The following is a 23,371-nucleotide window of genomic DNA, read 5'->3' as shown; positions in this document are numbered from 1 at the left end:
TGGCCGATATACTGGGTCCAGTTCGATGTGTTTGTTGATTGAATCTGTGGATGAGGGGCATGCCTCAAGGAATTCCCTGGCTGTTCTCTGTTTGGCTTGTTCTGTAATAGTAGTGTTGTCCCGTTGAACTCATGTTGCTTGTCATCTGTGTGTGTGGCTACTAAGGATAGCTGGTCGTGTCGTTTCGTGGCTAGTTGGTGTTCATGGATACGGATCGTTAAGCTATCTTCCTGTTTGTCCTATGTAGTGTTTTGTGCGGTCCTTGCATGCAAACAGGAAGACAGCTAACGATCCATATCCATGAACACCAACTAGCCACGAAACAACACGACCAGCTGTCCTTAGTAGCCACACACACAGATGACAAGCAACATGAGTTTGACTGGGACAACACTACTACTACAGGACAAGCCAAACAAAGAACAGCCAGGGAATTCCTAGAGGCATGGCACTTATCCACAGAAACGTCTGCAACACAAATTCCCAGCTCGGCGAACAGAACCACCACAACATTAAAGGTTGACAAGTTAATTAATCTTTTAGCTTAAGCGAAGGACTTATGCCTGAAAGTACCAAAGAGTTGATTAAGTAGAAAAGAAAAAGAGGTTAAGGATCTTAAAATACAGAGATCAAGTACAGGAATTAGAAATTGAAGTTCAGTTAGCAAGTCTAAACAGCCCCTGTTTGACACAGTAGTTTTGATGGTGATTTATATGATCTAACTAAGTATATCAGCACTAACAGCCAGTGGATATGGTGATGGGCAGGATCAGGAGCAGTTTAATACCACTTTCCAGGCCCAATTACAGCCTGCAGCTAGGGTAGTTTTGGGTACCTTAAGCCAATCTATGGATTGGAGGGCACAGCGGGAGACCAATATATGTGAGGAATTGGAGATAGCAAAGGAGTGTAGAATATCCTGCATCAAAAAAATAAGCAGCCATGCTGAAAAACCCTCAATACGCAAATCAAATGCCCCACATTTCTGACATAATTGTAGGAATGCATATAATGAAGCAAGGGGAAACCGACTGAGGAAAAGAAATGAGCTAAAATAGACTCATAGAGTAACAGAGACGTTCAGCACGGAAACACACCCTTCAGTCCAAGTCATCCATGCCGACTAGATATCTTAAATTAATATAGTTCCATTTGCCAGCATTTGGCCCATATCCCTCTAAACCCTAAACCTATGCCCTCTGGTTCTGGACTCCCCCAACCTAGGAAAAAGACCTCATCTATGTACCCTATCCATGTCCCTCATGATTTTATAAACATCTATAAGGTCACCCCTCAGCATCCAATGCTCCAGAGAAAACAGCCCCAGCCTATTCAGCTTCTCCCTGTCGCTCAAACCCTGCAACTCTGGCAACATCTTGTAAATCTTTTCTGAATCCTTTCATGTTTTACAACATCCTATCTATAGGAGGGAGGCCAGAACGACACACAATATTCCATCAATGGCCTAATCAATGTCCTGTACAGCCACAACATGACCTCCCAACTTCTATATTCAATGCTGTGTTTCTGTGCTCAAGTTGGATTTCTGCCAGACGTCTTCAAGCTAGCTCCTTAAATTAGCCCGCTGAGCTTTAAGGTTTGTTTTCAGACATTTCATTACCATATTAGGTAACATCATCAGTGAGAGTCTCTGGTGAAGCGCTGGTGGTGTGTCCCGCCTCTCTATTCATCGGTCTTAGTTTCTTAAGGTGGGTGATGTTATTTCTGGTTCTTTTTTTCCAAGGGAAGGTAGGTAGGATCTAAGTCGATGCTTTTATTGATGGAGTTCTGGTTAGAATGCCATGCCTCTAAGATTTGGAGATGCCGGCATTGGACTGGGGTATACGACGTTAAAAATCACACAACACCAGGTTATAGTCCAACAGGTTTATTTGGAAGCACTAGCTTTTGGAGCGCTGGTCCTTCATCAGGTGGTTGTGGAGTATAAGATTGTAAGACAAATAAATCTGTTGGACTATAACCTGGTGTTAATTGATTTTTAACTTTATGCCTCTGAGAATTCTCGTGTGTGTCTTTGTTTCGCCTGTCCTAGGTTATGTGTGAGAGACAGGCGAAACAAAGACACGCATGAGAATCCTTACAGGTATGGCATTCTAACCAGAACTCCATCAATAAACACATCCACTTTGATCCTATCTACCTTCCCTTGAAAGAAAGAACCAGAAATGGCATCACTCACCTTAAGAAACAAAGACCTATGAAGAGAGAGGCGGGACATACCACCAGCACTTCACCAGAGGCTCTCACTGATGATGTTACCTAGCATGGTGACGAAACGTCTGAAAACAAACTTTCAAACTCAGCGAACTAACTTAAAGACTTATCAACCTGAGCTACAAATCTTCTCAAAAATCGCAGACTTCTTCAAGGTTCAGCAATGAAGCTTATCTCAAGACATGCTGGTGCTTTGCAACAATGACTTCTTTGAAAGGCACCACTCATATTTTGACTTACAACAATATCCTTTAGTTTGTTGTTAATTTTTAACTGGTTCAACAATTGAATTCAGTTTCCCACAGATTTATATTTGCGTAGATCCATAGATAGGGCCAGTAACAAATCCACACTTTAAAAATTAAGAACCAGACACAGGGTAAATAATTTAAAGATCTGAAACCACAGCACAGGCATACAGAAATACAGACAGATTTCCTCATGGCAATTTTATAGTATTGCTGTCGATATACAGAACTGGCTCAAAGGTAGAAGACAAAGGGTGTCTTGAGGTAATGTTCAGCACTGAACCTTGAAGAAGTCTGGCAGAAATCCAACTTGAGCTTTTCAAATCATATGTATTCAGGATTAAAGAAACTGCTAAAATCAAATTAAGGACATACTTTATTGATTGTTCCTTTCAAATGACATTAAATAGCAAAGAATCAGAAATTGAAAATTGATTTAGATAAAAAGAGATAAGAATATTCCATCTCCTTTTTAACAATTTAGATACTGTAAAGTTGTAGTGTTCAATGTCGTTATTCTCCTTAAATCAAAATATGTTGGAAAGTGGGACTACTGCAGTCAAGTTGGCACAGACCAGATGGATTGAAGGCCCTCTTCTGTGCTATATGACTCTGTATGTATTTTGCATTTTTCTTTTTCTGACCTCAGAGTTCACACAAGCTCTGTTGTTTTAATTTATTCTGCTGTAAAATGTTGAAGGCTTTGTTTAAGTGTGAAGGATAACTTCCACTTCAGTTTTATTTTCTTTAGCTTGATTACAGTCATTTGAGAAGTTGCCAGAAGAAACAATGGCAAATGATGTAATTTATCTTTTCTTCTTTGATTAAGTGTTTAATATGTTCTGTGTTTAGCTAATAAATTGTTTTTAATTAAATTGAAAATAGTGTGGAAATTAGAATCTAATTGGTTGCCATGGCGACATTCTAGTTATTATATTAAGGTCTTTAATGATGTAATTTAATATGATTTTAAATTATACTATTTGCTCCAGACTGTCTTAGTTAGTCAGAGTTCTTTCTGTGTGAATTTAAACACTGCCTAATAATGTAGTTTTGCTCAAAAAGCTAATTTCCTTTTAATTTTAATAAAGCTCTGATTAGGGGCGTCACGGTGGCTCAGTGGTTAGCACTGCTGCCTCACAGCACCAGGGTCCTAGGTTCGATTCCAGCCTTGGGCAACCATCTGTGTGGAGTTTGCACATTCTCCCAGTATCTGTGTGGGTTTCCTCCAGGTGCTCTGGTTTCCTCCCACAGTCCAAAGATGTGCAGGCCAGATGAATTGGCCATGCTAAATTGCCCATAGGTTAGTCTGAGGGAAATGGGTCTGGGTGGTTTACTCTTCGGAGGGTTGGTATGGACTTGTTGGGCCAAAGGGCCTGTTTCTACACTGTAGGGAATCAAATCTAATTTAATCTTGTTGATCTTTTGTTGGTAGCCAAATAGTAAAAGGCACAGAAGCTTAGTTGTTTTCGAGGCAAAATTGCTGCCTGATTTACCAACAAGTCAAGTAGTTGCAAGGTTCTCAGGTTCAATTCCTGTTTTGATTTAACAAGTCTCAACAGTGTAGTAAATTGACTATTATATGTGACACCATTTATTGGACTGAGAAAGAGAAAAATATGTTAGCTCTGGTTCTGAGTCTTTGTAATATAGAGTTAGTTGTTGAATTGTGAAGGTGTTTGTGCATGGTAGAGGAGATCAGAATCTGCCTGAGCTGTGATTACCTCCATGGTAAAAGAGATCATTACAAACAGGCTGGCACAGTGGTTAGCACTGCTGCCTCATAGTGCCAGGGATCCAGGTTTGATTCCAGCTTTGGGTCACTGTGTAGAGTGTGCGTGCTTTGCCCATGTCTGCATGGGTATCCCGAGTATTCCGGTTTCCTCCCAAAGTCCAAATATGTGCAGATTAGTTGGATTAGCCATGGGAAATGCTGGGTTATGGGATCTGTTTGGGATGCTCTTCGAAGAGTTACTGCAGGCTTAATGTAGGGATTCTGCCTTGGAGGGACTGCAGTTAATTTCTTTAAGGAGCCCTATTCTCTCTCTAGTTACCGTTTTACACTTAGTGCATTTAGATTAGATTCTCTACAGTGTGGAACCAGGCCATTTGGCCCACGAACCCTTTGAAGAGTAACCCACCCACCCATTTCCCTCTGATTAATGCACCTAACACTATGGCCAATTGAGCATGGCCAATCCACCTGACCTGCACATCTTTGGATTGTGGGAGGAAACCGGAGCACCTGGAGGAAGCCCACACAGACACAGGGAGGACGTGCAAACTCCACAGAGTTACCCGAGGCTTGAATCGAACCAGGGTCCCTGGCAATGTGAGGCTGTAGTGCTAACCACTGAGCCACTGTGCCGCTGTTAAACCCAATTTGTAGAATTTGTGGAATTCTTTTAGATTCTCCTTAACCCTAACTCACAAAGTTATCTCATGTCTCCTTTTCGCCCTTCTGATTTCCTTCTTAAGTATAATCTTACAGCCCTTATACACTTTTAGGGATTCACTCGATCCCTACTATCTATATCTGACATATGTTTCCTTCTTTTTCTTGACCAAAGCCTCAATTTCTTTTGTCATCCAGCATTCCCTACACCTCCAGCCTTGCCCTTTACATCAATAGGAACATATTGTCTCTGGACTCTTTTATTTCATTTTTGAAGGCTTCCACTTTCCAGCCATCCCTTTACCTGCAAATATTCACCCCAATCAACTTTTGAACGTTCTTGCCTTCTTCCAATTTAGATCAGGTCTATTCTTTTCCATAGCTATTTTAAAACTAACAGAATTATGATCATTGGCCCGAAAGTGCTTCCTTGTTGACACCTCAGTCACTTGCTCTGTCTTATTTCCCAAGATAAGGCCAGGTTTTGCTCCTTCTCTAGCAGGTACATATTGAGTAAGAATGTTTTCTTGTATACACTTAACAAATTTCACTCTGCCCAAGCCCTTAACACTATGGCAGTCACAGTCTATGTTTGGTAAGTTAAAATCCCCTACCATTATCTTCTTGCAGAGAATTGAGATCCCCTAACAAATTTGCTTCTCAATTTCTTGCTGAGGTCTATAGTACAATGCCAATAAGGTGATCATCCCTTTGTTATTTCGCAGTTTCACCCAAATAACTTCACTGGACATACTCTGCCACACAGGAGGGCAGAAAAAGTGTGCCAGAGCCAAAGGGAAAGAGGATTCAGTTGTAAGGAAAATAGACAGGCATTTCTGAAGCTGCAGAGAGTCTAAGCTGGTATGTTGTCTCCCTGGTTATCTCAAAGCAGCTAGAGGGTGAGGGCTAAACCCAGCCATCGTGGTGCACATAGACACCAATGATATAGGAGAAAAATAGGATAAGATTCTACAAACTGAATTTAGGGAATTAAGAGTTAAACTAAAAAAAGGACCTCAAAGCAATCTTGGGATTGCTACCAGTGGCAAATGCTAATCAGAGTGGAATGGCAGGACAGCTAAGATGAATAATTGGCTTGAGGGATGGTGCAAGAGGGAGAGATTCAAAAATCCTGGATCATTGAAATTGGTTCTAGGGGAGGTGGGACCAATACAAATCGGATGGTCTGCACCTGGTCAGGACTGGAACTAATGTCCTGGGAGGACTGTTTGCTTGTACTGTTTGGAAAGGTTGAAACTAATAAGGCAGAGGAATGGGAACCAATGCAGGAAGTGGGATGGAACTAAAAAGGAGACAGAAACAAAAGGCAGTCAGGAGAAAAGTGGAAGTGGTAGGCAGAGAAACCAAAGACAAAAATCAAAAAAGGCCACCTTACATCATAATTCTAAATAGGCAATAAGTGTCTAAAAAACAAACCTGAAGGGTCAGTGTCTCAGTATGAGGAACATTTGTAATGAGGTGGATGAATTAATTGTGCAGACAGTTATTAATATCTATGATGTAATTGGGATCACAGACACCTGGTTCCAGAGTGATCAAAGATGGGAATTCACCATTAAGGGTTATTCAATTGTCAGGTAAGATAGAAGGAAGCAAAGGAGGTGGGTTGGCTTTACTGGTTAAGGGGAGGATTAACACAATAGAAAGGAAAGACCTTAGCCTGGATGATGTGGAATCTGCATCTGCAGAGCTGCAGAACACAAAGGGATTTTTAAATGAAAAACAAAATTATTGTAAAACGCTTTTTAAACATTCATGGGAGTTGTGTACAGACAATCAAACAGTAGTTTTGAGTTTGGGGCTGGTACCAGACAAGAAATTAGAGATGCAGGCAGTAAGGGTCCAGCAGTTATTGTGGGTGACTTCAATCTTCATATTGATTGGACTAGCCAAGCTTGTAGCAATGCGATGGAGGAGGATTTCTTAGAATATTCGAGGGATTGTTTCCTCCACCAATATATCGAATAAAACAGGGAACGTGGTTCAACCATGGCATACAAGGGAAAGGAGGGGTAGTGTTAAAGCTGAAGAGGAGGCATATAAATTACCCAGAAAAAGCAGCAAACCTGAGCATTGAGAGAAATATAAAATTCAGCAGAGGACAAAGGATTTAATTCAGAAAGGGGAAAATAGAATATGAGAGTAAGCTTGCGTAAAACAAAAAAAACTGACTGTAAAAGCTTCTACAGATACATGAAGAGAAAAATGTAGCTTCCTTACAGTTAGAATCAGGTGAATTTGTAATGGACAAAGAGATGGCAGATCAGTTAAACAAAGGCTTTGGATCTGTCTTCACTAAGGATACAAATAACCTTCTGCAAACACTGGGGAACAGAGCACAGTGGCTCAGTGTTACAGTGCCAGGGATTCGGGTTCAATTCCAGCCACGGGTGACTGTCTTTGTGGAGTTTGCACATTCTATCTGCATCTGCGTGGGTTTCCTTACGGTGCTCCAATTTCCTCCCACAGTCCAATGATATTCAAGTAAAGGTGGATTGGCCATGCTAAATTGCCTATAGTGTCTAAGGATTTGCAGATTAGGTGGAGTAGCCATGTGAAATGCAGAGTGATGGGGGGTGGGGGGAAGAGATGCTCTTCCAAGAGTCTGTGTGGACCTGTTGGGCTGAATGATCTGTTTCCACACTGTAGGGATTCTGTGATGATTCAGAAGGTCAAGCAAGGAGGAGGAACTGAAGGAAATCTTTATTAGTCAAGAAATGACATTGGGGAAATCGATGGGATTAAAACCGGGTAAGATCTCACAGCCTGATGCTCTGCATCCCAGAGTACTTATGGAAGTGGCCCTAGAAACAGTGGACGCATTAGTGATTATTTTTCCGCATTCTTTAAACTTTAGAAGAGTGCCAGTGGATTGGCGGGTAGCTATTGTAACACTTTTTTAAAAAGGAGGGAGAGGGAAAATGGGGAATTACAGGTGGTTAGCCCGACAGTGGTGGTGGAGAAAATGCTGGATTCAATTATTAAGAATGTAATAACTAAGCATTTGGAAAGTGGTCACAGAATTGGTCCAAGTCAGCATGGATTCTGTAGGATCGAGCAAAAATTCCCATCATCTAGATATTGGACAAGACATGTTTCCAATATCTAAAATACTGGGCAATGCCCTGGACTAAGGCTGCAGCAAACACACAACAGAGGCATCAGAATGGGGATTTCTGTATGGGACTACTGTTCAGCCTGGAATTCTAATTTACACCTCCTCTCTAAAAGAACAATCAACCAAACCTAACAGACTCTAATCCCAGACAATTTTTACACCTTGCGCTACCCAGCAGAGACTGTAAAGGGCCTATAGAGAAACTAGACATTCAACTTCAATCAAAGTTAAAAATCACACACCAGGTTATAGTCCAACAGGTTTAATTGGAAGCACAAGCTTTTGGAGCACCGCTCCTTCATCAGGTGGTTCTTCACAACCACCTGATGAAGGAGCGGTGCTCCGAAAGCTAGTGCTTCCAATTAAACCTGTTGGACTATAACCTGGTGTTGTGTGATTTTTAACATTGTACACCCCAGTCCAACACCGGCATCTCCAAATCATGACTACTAACTTCAATCAAAACCCATTCACACATACGCATAACAATTGGGAAATAAGTTGACTTCAGAAGGAACAACAGAAACACAAGGGACAACACAGACTTAGGGCCCACAATCAATATAACTGTAGGCCTCAGCCTGACCCGAGACAGCAAATTCCAGCAGCTTTATCCAAGAGCCTATTTCCTGGGAGTGATTCCAAACAGCAATTCTTAGAACAATACAAGAACACTCCACGAGCTTCCGAGCAAGAACTACCAGGAAAACTACAACTCCAACTGATCACAACTAGCAGATGCAAGAACCGAAAAACACGGCAAACCCAGCAATGCGACTGACACGAGACCTCAGACATATCCTGAATTGAAAACCAGAGCTGCAAAACCAGCAGAAAGTAAAGAAAACCAAGTACTTGCCTGATGGATGCAATACACACCTTATTGCACCTGCGGATTCAACCCAAACTGGAAAGCTGCGCAGTCTGAAGTCTTCAAACAACCTCCAGATACAGCAAGCTGGAACAGCCAGGCTTATTTCAAAACCACGTTTTCCTCAGTGGTGAGCTGAAACTCCTGAGGCCTCGAAGTTCTGATGTAGCTAGCAGGGAGGGGATGTTGACAGTGCATTGGGATGCCAAGTGTAGGAAGCTTGATTAAAGATTCTGTGATTAAAACTGTTTATTTGGGGGGGTTCTAATAATGTTTAATCTATCTAATAGTGTATTTTATAGTATTCCTGACCTCTGTATAGTTGATTGCGACAATTTCCCTATTTATTGCATTTACCTATATTTCTTGTATTATACTTACCATTCGTATTTAAATAAACGTAGAGATATTTTGCCCTGATACACCTCTCTACTGCCTTCTTTACTTCACATTCCCTGGATCTAGGGCTGATTTGAACCACTTAAAATCAGAAAATAGCTGATTGTAAAGCTGAACCCTACAATTCATTCAAGGGAAATCATGCTTGACAAATCTTCTGAATTTTTTTGAGGATGTGATCAGTAGAGTGGAAAAGGATGAATCAATAGATACTGTGTACCTGGACTTGCTAAAGTCTATTGACAAGATTTCACATAAGAAATTAGTAAGCAAAATTAAAACTCATGGTATTGGAGGTAACACATTGATAAGGAACTGATTTCCAGACAGAAAGCAGAGAGCTTGAATAAATGGTTCCTTTTCACAGTGGCAGGCAGTGATGAATGGGGTATGCAGTATTCAGTGCTAGGACCCCAGGTGTTGTGTGATTTTTAAATCAGTAACATTAAAATTCTCCCTAATTCCCCACATCTGATAGGAAGAGCACATCACTCTACTAAAGGCCATCTTTGCACTTTAACAATCTACAGACCCAGAAGATTCAAGGGAATCTTAGCAGTTTGACTGCTCTATAAACACTGTTCTTGGATAACTTAGTATCTATGTTTTATATTTTAAAAAGTTGAATCAAGAGACACATTCCTTCTCAATATAATAGATTTACAAAACAAAATTAAGACTTATGTTTTATAAGACAAACAAACGCACAGTTGATTCCCCATCTGTGAGCAGCCCTCTTAAATGAATTAAAATGTCTATATTACTACCTTTTCCGTTCTTAAGACATGGACTGGAATTCAGCTCAATCTATTATTGGATGCAAGTTTTAACCCTTGAATAAAAATAAAGACACCTTTTGGAATAAAGTTTGGCTGTTACAACTAAATAGCAGTTGGTCCAAAATGTCTGGCAAGGAAAGCAAAAATTTCAGATGGTTTACTTCTTTGGCTGAGATTCTGTATTGCATGGTGGTTACACCACAAGAACAGACTATTTGGTTCATCAGATCCATGTGAGTGTTTATGCTCTGTGAATGCTTCCTTCCAATATTCTATCAATCATGTTAATAAATTATTCTAATTCTTGTATCTTTGTACACTTAATAAGCGTACCATAAGTGAATTTATGTAGCAGCTGCAATAATCTTTCTCTCAAAGACTTAAGTTTTGATAACCAGAGGGCACAGATTTAAAGTAATCGGCAAATCAACCAGATTTGAGGTGGCACAGTGGCTAGCACTGCGGCCTCACAGCGCCACAGACCTGGGCTCCATTTCAGCCTCGTGCGACTGTCTATGTACGTTCTCCCTGTGTATGGGTGGGTTTCCTCAGGATGTTCCGGTTTCCTCCCATAACCCAAAGATGTGCAGGTTATGTGGATTGGTCAAGCTAAATTGCCCATAGTGCTCAGGGATGTGTCGGTTAGGTGCATCAGTCAGGGGAAATATAGAGTAATAGGGTAGGGGAATGGGTCCGGGTGGGATACACTTGGTGTGGATTTGTTGGGCCAAATGGCCTGTTTCCACGATTCTATGATGATTTTTCATCAGCAATTATGTTTGTATGCAATGAGTAGTTAGGATTTGGAATGTGCTGTTTAATAGACTGGGTGGATAAAGAGCTGAAAATGTGTTGCTGGAACAGGTCAGGCAGCATCCAGGGAACAGGAGAATCGACGTTTCGGGCATAAGCCCTTCTTCAGGGTGGATAAAGATTCAATAGTAACTTCAAAATGGAATTGAATGAATGCTTTAATAAGAAAAATTGCATCAATTTAGAGAAACAGCAGAGAGGATAGATTGACATTCAAAAAACCAATGCAGATTCAATGAACCTTCTATGTTGTACCACTGTATGGTTCCTAATTTTTCTTGCTAGTGAACTTCATACTCTAAATAACCTCAGGGGGTAAAGAAGGGTCTCCTGAATGCACTTATGGATTTAATGACAATCTGTAATTCCTGTCTTTCCCGTATGGAAAAGAGAAAGACTTGTCTTCTCTCTTGTCTTTCACAACGTAAAGACATCTCAAAACTTTACAGCAAATGAAAATCTTTTGAAATGTAGTTATTGTTATAACGTAAATGTTTTCGCTATATCTAGCTTATCAAATTGTTAGATAATCGTAAAGTTTTCAATCAGGTTCCCTTTCAAGAGAAAGTAAAAGATCCTCAGCATGTTCAATCTTTCATGAAAAATACAGCCTCTTAGTTCTAATATAATTCTGTGATTTTTTTTTTAGCACTATCTCCTCTCTAAAATGGGGGGGGGGGGGGGGGGGGTGAATATTATGGATTTCTATTGGTTTATTTGCATAAGGTAAACTAATGAGGATGACCAGCCCAAACCTTTCTTCCTACTCCTGAGAGATTCTTATTATTACAGTGAGCAGGTAATCTATCAGGCACCCTGCCTACCTTTAGGACAGATGAAGCTCTTAAGTTGCCAGCTGATGGCCACTTCATACCTCAGTCTATCTTTGTCACAATAATGTGTGTCAATGTAGAAGGTGGAAAGAAGATGTCCAGCCGGCTTTAACAGCTTGGGTATAAAGCAGACAGGAAAGAGTGAGCACCCTGTTTGATGAGACTCCCTTTGTTTATCAGGGTCACATTCCCAAGCTGATATCATCTACTTTGTGACTTCTTCTCTGCTTATAAAACCCAAACACCAACTCTCTTCCTCTGCTCAATTATACCCTGACTAAACTTAACCTTTAGGTCCAAGAAACATCAGCTTTCTTCTCGAGGCTGTGGCAGTGGTCATATCATGCTACTGGTGCTGCTGGGACGACTGGATGATGAAGTTTACTGGCAACTCTCAACAGTGAAATTCCTGTCTCTCAGGTAATTAAAGCCAACTCCAGAGTATTATCGCTGCAGGCCAGCCAGATGGAATGTTTGCAGGTTATGGACTGACATTTTGAACTGGTGAAACGGTGAAGAATACACACCATAAGTTTCACCAATGGGGACACGAATAGGTAACAATACTTCCAATCAAATAAATTTGTAAATTTCAATAAAGGTTATTTCCTCCATTTTTGAATTATACTCTTAGGAAATTAACCCCGGTCTTAGTTTTCTGTTAAAAACAATTTTATTAACTTTTATTACCGATTATCCAGGCAGCACAGTGACTCATTGGGGAGTGATGGCATGGTGGCTCAGTGGTTAGCATTGCTGCCTTACAGTGCCAGGGACCCGGGTTCAATTCCTGCCTCGGGCGACTGTCTGTGTGGATTTAGATTAGATTATATTACTTACAGTGTCAAAACAGGCCCTTCAGCCCAACAGGTCCACACTGACCCTCCGATGAGCAATCCACCCAGACCCACTCCCCTACATTACCCCTTCACCTAACTCTACGGGCAATTTAGCATGGCCAATTCACCTAACCTGCACATTTTTGGACTGTGGGAGGAAACTGGAGCACCCGGAGGAAACCCACGCAGACATGGGCAGAATGTGCGAACTCCACACAGTCAGTTGCCCGAGGCGGGAACTGAACCTGTGTCTCTGGCACTGTGAGGCAGCAGTGCTAACCATTGTGCCGCCCCAGCTTGCATATTCGCCCTGTGTCTGCGTGTGTTTCCTCTGGGTGCTCCAGTTTCCTCCCACAATCCAAAGATGTATAGATTAGGTGAACTGACCGTGCTCAATTGTCCATAGTGTTCAAAGACGTGTAGTTTAGGGGCATTAGTCAAGGGTAAATGTAGGGTAGTGGAATAGATCTGGGTGGGTTACTCTTCAGAGAGTTGGTGTGGACTTGTTGGGCCAAAGGGCCTGTTTCCACACTGTACGGAATCTAATCTAATTCACAAAGACATAACGGGGTAGGAAATGAAATATCAAACCCAAGTATCATCAGTGAGAAGGTTATTGCTGTGCAATTGCAGCTTGATCACACTTTTAACAACATCTTGCATCAATGTGATGATGATTGAGATAAAACAAAGAACAAAAAATAACACAGCACAGGAACAGGTGCTTTAGCCCTCCAAACCTGCGCCACACATTTTGCCCTTCCATGCTCAAACTACCTTCACTTGATGCGTATCCCTCTAATCCATTCCTATTCCTGTATTCATCCAGGTGCTTCTTGAATGCTGCTATTGTGTCTGCTTCTACCACCTCCTTTGATAATGCATTCCAGGGACTCACCACCTTTTGTGTGAAAAACTTGCCTCACATATCTCTTTTAAAATTTGCCCCTCACATCTTGAATGTGAGCCTCCTAGTAATTGATCCCTCCATCCTGAGAAAGACCCTCATACTTTCCATTCTATCCATGCCATTCAGAATCTTATCAACTTCCAGCTAGTTGCCCCTCAACCTCCTGCATTCCAGTGAAAACAAACCCAGTCGATCCAACCTTTCTTTATAACTAAAATTGCCCATACCAGGCAATATCCTGGTAAACCTTTTTGTACCCTCTCCAAAGCATCCACATCCTTCAGATAGTGTGGTGACGAGAACTGTATGCTATATACGAAATGTTGCCTCACTAAAGGTCTATAAAGCTGCAGCATAACTTGTGTACCGTTATACTCAATGCCCCTTCCAACGAAGGCAAGTATGCCATAAGCCTTTAACTACCTTATCTACTTGCACTGCCACCTTCAGTGATCTGTGGACCTGCACACCCAGATCCCTCTAAATATCAAAAGTCCTAAGGGTTCTGGCATTCACTGTATAATTTCCACTGTACTTGAACTTCCAAAATGCATCACCTCACATTTGTCTAGATTAAACCCCATCTGCCATTTTTCTGCCCATGCCTCCAACTGATCTATATTGTGCTTTATCCTCTGACAATCCTCCTCACTATCTGCAACACCACCAATCTTTGTATCATCCACAAATTAATTAGATCAGCTACATTTTCCTCCAAATGTCAGAGACTGCTGTAGAGCCATGACCAATAATATTGTAGAACATAGAACATAGAACAGTACAGCACAGAACAGGCCCTTCAGCCCACGATGTTGTGCCGACCACTGATCCTCATGTATGCACCCTCAAATTTCTATGACCATATGTATGTCGAGGAGTCTCTTAAATGTCCCCAATGACCCTGCCTCCACAACTGCTGCTGGCAACGCATTCCATGCTCTCACAACTCTCTGTGTAAAGAACCCGCCTCTGACATCCTCTCTATACTTTCCTCCAACCAGCTTAAAACTATGACCCCTTGTGTTAGTCATTTCTGCCCTGGGAAATAGTCTCTGGCTATCGACTCTATCTATGCCTCTCATTACCTTGTATACCTCAATTAGGTCCCCTCTTCTCCTCCTTTTCTCTAATGAAAAAATTCCAAGCTCAGTCAACCTCTCCTTATAAGATAAGCCCTCCAGTCTAGGCAGCATCCTGGTAAACCTCCTCTGAACCCGCTCCAAAGCATCCACATCTTTCTTATAATAGGGCGACCAGAACTGGACGTAGTATTCCAAGTGCAGTCTAACCAAGGTTTTATAGAGCTGCAACAAGATCTCACGACTCTTAAACTCAATACCCCTGTTCATGAAAGCCAAAACACCATATGCTTTTTTAATAACCCTGTCCACTTGGGTGGCCATTTTAAGGGATCTATGTACCTGCACCCCAAGATCCCTGTGTTACTCCACACTGCCAAGAATCCTATCCTTAATCCTGTACTCAGCTTTCAAATTCGACCTTCCAAAATGCATCACCTCGCATTTATCCAGGTTGAACTCCATCTGCCACCTCTCACCCATCTCTGCATCCTGTCAATGTCCCGCTGCAGCCTACAACAGCCCTCTATACTGTCAACAACACCTCCAATCTTTGTGTCATCTGCAAACTTGCTGACCCATCCTTCAATCCCCTCATCCAAGTCATTAAAAAAAATTTCAAACAATAAAGTCCCAAGGACAGAGCCCAGTGGAACACCACTCACCACAGACTTCCTGGCAGAATATTTTCCTTCTACTACCACTCGCTGTCTTCTGTTGGCCAGCCAATTCTGTATCCAGACAGCTATGTTCCCCTGAATCCCATTCCTCCTGACCTTCTGAATGAGCCTACCATGGGGAACCTTATCAAATGCCTTGCTAAAGTCCATATACACCACATCCACAGCTCGACCCTCATCAACTTTTCTAGTCACATCCTCAAAGAACTCGATAAGGTTTGTGAGGCATGACCTGCCCCTCACAAAGCCGTGTTGACTGCATTTAATCAAGCCATGTTCTTCCAGATGGTCATAAATCCTATCCCTCAGAATCCTTTCTAACACCTTGCAGACGACAGACGTGAGACTTACTGGTCTGTAATTGCCAGGGATTTCCCTATTTCCTTTCTTGAAGAGAGGAATTACATTTGCCTCGCTCCAGTCCTCAGGTACGACTTCAGTGGAGAGCGAGGATGAAAAGATCTTCGCAAGTGGTGAAGCAATTGCATTTCTTGTTTCCCAAAGCAGCCGAGGACAAATCTGGTCCGGGCCTGGCGACTTGTCAATCTTAATGTTTGACAAAATTTTCAGCACATCAGCTTCCTCTATCTCTATCCATTTCAGCATGCACACCTGCTCTTCAAAGGTTTCATTCACTACAAAGTTCGTTTCTTTCGTAAAGACAGAAGCAAAAAAACTCATTTAGGGCTTCCCCTACCTCCTCAGACTCCACACACAAATTCCTTATGCTATCCCTGATCGGGCCTACTCTTTCTTTGACCATTCTCTTATTCCTCACATAAGTGTAAAATGCCTTTGTGTTCTCCCTAATCCGTTCTGCCAAGCCTTTCTCGTGCCCCCACCTGGCTCTCCTCAGACCATTTTTAAGCTCCTTCCTTGCCTGCCTGTAATCCTGTAGAGCTGAGCCTGACCCCAGCTTCCTCCATCTTACGTAAGCTACCTTTTTCCTTTTGACGAGAAGCTCCACCGCTCTCGTCATCCAAGGTTCCTTTATCTTACCACTTCTTGCCTGTCTCAGGGGGACATATTTATTCATCACTTGCAACAACTGTTCCTTAAACAGTCTCCACATGTCTATCGTGCCTTTACCATGGAACAATTGCTCCCAATCCATGCTTCCTAACTCATGTCTAATCGCATCATAGTTTCCTCTTCCCCAATTAAATATCCTCCCATTTCGCCTAATCCTCTCCTTCTCCATAGCTATGTAGAATGTGAGGCAGTTGTGGTCACTATCACCAAAATGCTCTCCCACCACAAGATCTGATACCTGCCCCGGCTCATTGCCAAGCACCAAGTCTAGAATGGCCTCTCCCCTCATCGGCCTGTCAACGTACTGAGTTAGGAAACCTTCCTGAACACACCTTACAAAAACAGCTCCATTCAAATCTTCTGCTCGAAGGAGGTTCCAATCAATACTGGGAAAGTTAAAGTCACCCATTACAACAACCCTACTACGTCCACACTTTTCCAAAATCTGCCGAGCTATGCTTTCTTCCATCTCACAGCTGCTAAGGGGGGCCTGTAGTAAAACTCTAAAGAGGTGACTGCTCCCTTGCTGTTCCTAATTTCCAACTATACTGACTCGGTAGGCAGATCTTCCTCGACAATGGAAGCTTCTGTAGCTGTGATACCCTCTCTGATTAGTAGTGCTACACCCCCTCCTCTTTCTCCCCCCCTCCCTATTCTTTTTAAATGCTGTAAACCCTGGAACATCCAGCAACCATTCCTGCCCCTGAGAAACCCATGTCTCTGTTATGGCCACACCATCATAGCACCAGGTACTGATCCATGCTCTAAGTTCGTCACTTTTATTCCTGATACTCCTTGCATTAAAGCAACACACTTTAACTGATACCTTGGTTCCTTGCCAGGAAAATCCTTCCCACTAGCTGGTCTACCTCTTGCTACTGGCTCATCTGCATCAACTCTCATCTCCAGTGTACAGCTCAGGTTCCCACCCCCCTGCCATACTAGTTTATGGCAAGTAAAGAAATGATAACCTTAATGTTCTTATATTTCTACCAGTTGTTGAGGGTCAGCAGGGATGTGGATTTAAAGTTACAAGCAAATTTCATTGAATGAGCCCCCATGTTCAAAGGGCTGAATGGCCTACTCTTGCTTCTAACGTATTTCCTCACTCAATTCCAATATTTAAAACACAGACATTACAGACACCAGATGATGTGAATGGATTCAATTCAGAACACAGTGCAGGACAATATAAAGGAGTAATTCATAACCTGGGGCAGCACGGTGGCTCATTGGTTAGCACTGCTGCCTCACAGTGCCAGGGACCTGGGTTCAATTCCCATCTTGGGTGACTGTCTGTGTGGAGTTTGCACATTCTCCCCGTGTCTGCATGGGTTTCCTCTGGGTGCTCCAGTTTCCTCCCACAATCCAAAGATGTGCAGGTTAGGTGAATTGGCCATGCTAAATTGCCCAGTGTTAGGTATATTAGTCAGAGGTAAACGTAGGGGAATAGGTCTGGGTGGGTTGCTCTTTGGAAGGTTGGTGTGGACTTGTTGGGCCGAAGGGCCTGTTTCCATATTGTAGGAAAACTAATCTAATCTTATAAGTACAGGAGATGTTTGTATGTAATGTCTTTAAAGTTACAGCCCTGTATGAAATCACGTACGAGCAGTTGTAAACCAGACATTCAGAAATCAGCGTTTAAATTAGAGTGGTGCTGGAAAAGCACAGCAGGTCAGGCAGCATCCGAGGAGCAGAAAAATCGACGTTTCGGGCAAAAGCCCTTCATCAGGAATGGAGGCGAGTTTAAACTCTGGTTTCTAGCATCTGCAGTCCTCACTTTTGCTTATTCAGAAATCAGTGCCTCCTGTAATTGTTGAATGTTGAAACCATAATATTTCCATATTTTTGTACACACTGTGAAATAATACTGTCAACATTACTTCATCAGAAGATATCTAGAGTGTAACAACTTTCATATGTCAGAAGTACTTCACTAATGTTAATGATTGCACAATGTTCAGATTTCACAATTCCACCATTTATGACTCCTCAGACACTGAAGCAGTCCATGTCCAAATGCAGCAAGACCTAGACAATATCCAGGCTTGAGTTGAAAAGTGGCACGTAATAGTTGTACCACACAATGGTACAATAATTCAAATCATTTATGTAGATCATGAACAGCCGAAGTCCTGGCACTGATCCCTGTGGAACACCACTAGTCACAGCCCTCCATTCTGAAAAACATCCTTCCACTGCCACCCTCTGTCTTCAATGGTGGGACATTAACTTTTTTGGGACAAGGTATACCTCGACAATCTTCCGCATTGTCAGGTAGACACCAGTGTTGTCACTGTATTGGAACTGTTTGACTAGTGGCATGGCTAGTTCCGGAGAACAAATCTTCAGTACAACTGCTAGAACCTTGTTAGGATATGTGCTAATTTGGTGAAAATGCCTTCCCTCAAAAGAAAAGAGTGCCTTGTAATAGTCAATAAAGTTAATTTAAAAGGAATAGTAAAATAGTTTGATACAGAATTAAAACCAGATATTATAGAAGCAGAAACAATTGATCTTTGGTTCAACATTTGAACTTTGAAGAAGGAGATAATCGAGAATGAGCTGGTTAGGATACAGTTAGAAATTTTTGAAAACTTGATTATGGAAGAAGTAGATGGGAAAAAAAGACTTGAGCACGAGAATAAAACAAGTAAAAGAGAAATATGAAAGATTAAATTTGAATTTTAAAGGGGAAAAGAAAAACAGAGAATTTAATGGAGTAATTGATTACAAAGAGAAAGGGAAACTAGGAAATCTGAACATAATAGATTTGGTTTGTGAATAAGGTAATGGTTAGATTTAACAGTGGATCACATGCTGGTTTTACATGGCAATGAGTATTCAGCAAGTGGCCAAATGCCATGAGGAAAGAATTAGAATATATTTTTTATCATTTTAGAAAATTGTTGCAAAATCACATTTTTCTAAAAACATTTCGACAAGTCTATGACAAAATACTTTACTAGGAAAAGCACTGCAGCCTATTTAACTCTTTTTGATGAAGTGTTTACACATTATTACACAGTTAACCTTTCTGTGCTTAATTGCATATGCGCTGGTTCCAGAAGCTTATAGAGAGAAAATCTGAAACTTGAAGAGACAAAATCAGATTTATGTGGAATTTGCAAATGAAAGAGAATGTATTGATCAATGTTAGCATTTTGATAACCATAGAGATCTACTATTAATGGAGGAGCTTAAAATCTGTATCTCTTTAAGAATCAAGTACCACCCAGAACACCATCAATTTCTAATTTAAAGGAGATAGCTTTTTTAGCTGATAATGACAATCTATTCTGCAAACATAAGGGGCAGGAAACCTTTTGTTTGTAAAACCAGACAAGAGGTTATAAATTTCCTCTTCTTCAGGTAGTTCCTTAAAATATAGATGGTTGCCACAGTATAAATTCCGAGGCAATAATCTATGTATCCAGGTTTTCAGCATGTGAGGGAAATTGAGCCACAGCTATCACAAAGCAATGGTTGACCAGAAGATTCTCTGACTTTTACCACCTGCTGAAGGCATATTGGAAGGATTAGAGAGATAAAAAAAGTTGATAATGAAAAGGAACTTAATAACCACAAGGGAGTTAGCAGAAATGAAAAGACAGATGTTCCACAAAGGAGTAAAATAGATAGCAGAGAGGATAGGAATGATTCAACAAGACCGTAATGTAATTATAAGTAACGGTAAAGTCACCACAATCTTACCAGAGCCACTGAGCTGCTCTGTCATTCGAGAGAGACAACTGGCGATGGCTTAACTTGAAGGTCACCATGCCTCAGGTGAGAGGGGAGGTTTAGGAGTCTTTCATTGAAACTTCAGCCAATGCAGGAATTAAACCTGTCGGCATCACTCTGCATTGCAAACCAGTTGTCCAGACAACTGATCTAACCGACTCCCTTTTTCAAAAGGCAAGATATGTGAAAGCAAAACCTAGAGAGTTAACATTAGAAGTAATAGTTTTTGTAAGTATGTCAGATAATATGGGTTATCTTTGCATTTTGGTGGTGAACTAATTTAACTTTTGCGTGATAATGGACACCACAATTATCCGTATTGATGGAAGTTTAACTCAAAGTGCGATGTAGCAAAATTTGTGGACTTTTCACCAGATGGTTCACAAAGTAGAAATGCATTAATACATGCTATTGATGGAAATTGTTTACTATTCCAAACTATTCTCTAATCAATGTGTCTATTATTGTAGGAGTCATGTCAAAATGAATGAATACGCATGTGATTTAATTTTAGGGTATGACTTGATAGGATTAACATATATCTATGTTCTAGGATGGGAAGCAAGTCTATCAAAATGACAATGTCCTAAAATAATCATGGGATAATTTGTAATCTTGCTATAGGAAGTGCTGAGATGTACAAGAGATATGTTCAAAGAATCAAGAATTCAGACTTCTGAGATTAAAAGTCCCTTAAAGTGGTAATAAATAATGTAAAAATAAATTCTAACAGTCTGACTGTCTGCTTTGAACTTGCTTGAACATTTACATATTAATGAATCGAAACCTGCAACACATTCTAAAAGGTGAAAGACTTAACAGCAATCTAGGTTTGTTCAATATATTACATCTGTGTATGACACTATGATCTTTTGCTATAAATTCTGTGTCCTATGATCCTACTCCACTAGCTACCTGACAAAGAAACGGTGCTCTGAAAGCTTATGCTTTCAAATAAACCTGTTGGACTGTAAATTGGTGTCATGTGAATTTTGACTTTGTCCACCCCAGTCCAACACCGACAGCTCCACATCTTGAAAATTCAAAGCTACAGGTGTCAAAACACCACCAAGCAGCAGTGGCTCTGGCTGATGAACAAACACGGAGTAACACGGTGTAAGACAAGATAAGTTGAATCTAGATTATGCTATTATTTTGAAACTACAAGGCTGAAGTATTAATAAAAACATAAACTTTAGAAACATGAAGCCACTCTCTCATAAAGGAGGGATGAGGAAAATTTATGTAAATCGGAAAATGAGTTCAAACCTAGAAGGAAACTTGCTAAAAATGATATTTTGACTAATTATTAGGATATGGGCCAAGAGCAGGCAGGTGGGTCTACTTTAGTTTGGGATTATGTTCAGCATGGACTGGTTGAACTGAAGGGTCTGTTTCCATGTTGTATGATTCTATGACTCAATGAACCTCGTAAGGCAAGGATGGACACTCTCAATACTGTGCTCAGACACGAAAACAATAATGAGGATGGTTGCCAAGTTGAAATATATCTGTATATCTACATATTAAAGAAAACCTAAAGCTATGAAAGAAAATGAAGATTAAACATTAAAACTTAGATCCAAGTGTTCTCAAGCTGATTCTGAAAGGAAAGACTGAATTCAGAGGCAAGAAACGTTATGGCAGAGAATGTCTTCTCAGAATACAATTTACATTTAATGGTATTCAAAAGCCAGATACGACTATCAGAAGACAAAAAGATCGTTCAGGACAAAGTTTCCCAAACTGATTCAATCGTGCCACCTTTAAACTGAAGTAATTTTCTTTTAATTTCTCGTGGGACATGGGTTTCGCTGACCGGGCTAGCATTTTGTTTAATTGCCCTTGAGACATTGGTGAGCTACCTTCTTAAATCACTGCAGCTGACATGCTGTGGGTAGACCCACAATGCTGTCAGGAGAGGGTTGCAGGATTTTGACTCAATGACTTTAAAGGAATGGTGATATACTTCCAAGTCAGGATAGTGAGGGACTTTTTGGGATAACTTTTATATGGTGTTATTCCTAAAACATGTTGCACATGTCCTTCTTGATGGTAGTGTTTGTGCATTTGGAAAGTGCTGTTTATGGAGCCTTGGTGAACTTCTGCAATACATCTTATAGAAAGTACATACAGCTACTATCGAGCATCAGTGGTGGAGGGAGTGGATGGTATGCCAATTAAGCAGGTCACCTTTTTCTGGATGGTGTCCAACTTCTTGAGAGTTGCTGGAGTGTTACCGAACCAGGCAAGTGGGCAGCATTCAATCACGGTCCTGACCTATGCCTTGTAGTTGGTGGACAGACTTTGGGGAGTCAGGAGGTGAGTTACTTGCGATAGTCTTTCTAGATAAAAACTGAAAGAACTGCAAATCCAAATGGAAATCAGAGGCAAAAACAGAAATTGCTGGAAAAGCTCAGCAGGTCGGCAGCATATGTGGAGAGAAGTCATTTCTCTCCATAAATGCTGCCAGACCTGCTGAACTTTTCCTGCAATTTCTGTTAATGTCTTTCTAGATTCTTATACTTGTAGTCACTGTATTTATTTGGCGAGTCCAGTTCAGTGTCTGGTCAATTGGAACACCCCAGGATGTTGATAGTGGGGGATACAGTGATGGTAATACCACAATGTCAAGGAGAGGTGATTAGATTGTTTCTTATTCAAGATGGTCATTCCCTGGCATTTGTGTGACGTCAATATTACTTGCTACATTTCAGCCCAAGCCAGGATCTTCCAGCACCACTAATCCAAAATCTGGTTTCCAGCATCTGCAGTCATTGTTTTTACCGAGGATGTTATCCAGGTCTTGTTGCATTTGGCCTTGCACCGCTTCAGTATCTGAGGACTTGATTAAAACACAAAACAGCCCTTTATAAACTGAAAAGGAACAGAACACCATTTGTATAGTACCTAAAACACTCCTGCTACAGTATCCAAAACACCACGTATATAATACATCAGTATTCATGTATCAGAACTCCAAATTTTTAACTGGAACTGTGATAGCTTCTTCCTGGAGCTATCATACACTTACCGTACTCAGTTTAAATAACCACTCCCTTTTTTTTCTGGTCTGGAACCAACACTAACTCTTCACTTCAAGGACCTAACTCACGATATCCTTCTCTTCTTAGGAGCACTGCTCTGTACAGACATACCACACCAGGAGCAAAACATTACCCAAAGTTAAAAGTGAAACTAAACGTCTCTCAGATATAGGTGTTTAACTTAAGCTTAACAAAGAACAGATTCTGGAACTCTCTAACAAACTTTAATGCCCCATTATATACCATGCTGGATTGGAATCAAAAGTAAACAAGTGAACAAGATCTATGCACTCTACAATCAAGCTTCAAAAACTATTTTTAAAAAAAT

At 41.0% G+C, this 23,371-nt stretch overlaps 1 protein-coding gene across 7 annotated transcripts in view; it reads right to left on the bottom strand.

Annotated features, from left to right (window-relative positions):
- adgrb2 (adhesion G protein-coupled receptor B2) overlaps positions 1–23,371 on the bottom strand; it is an 805,995-nt gene that overhangs the window by 230,421 nt on the left and 552,203 nt on the right. The gene's annotated exons all lie outside the window — the stretch shown is intronic.

This window comes from Chiloscyllium plagiosum, unplaced genomic scaffold (assembly GCF_037043375.1).
Source record: "Chiloscyllium plagiosum isolate Xiang-an unplaced genomic scaffold, Cpla_swu_hap1 HiC_scaffold_30, whole genome shotgun sequence".
In the NCBI taxonomy this organism is placed as follows: domain Eukaryota; kingdom Metazoa; phylum Chordata; class Chondrichthyes; order Orectolobiformes; family Hemiscylliidae; genus Chiloscyllium; species Chiloscyllium plagiosum.
Note: the sequence above shows the minus strand (reverse complement) of the source record. Positions and strands in the feature narration are given on the sequence as shown.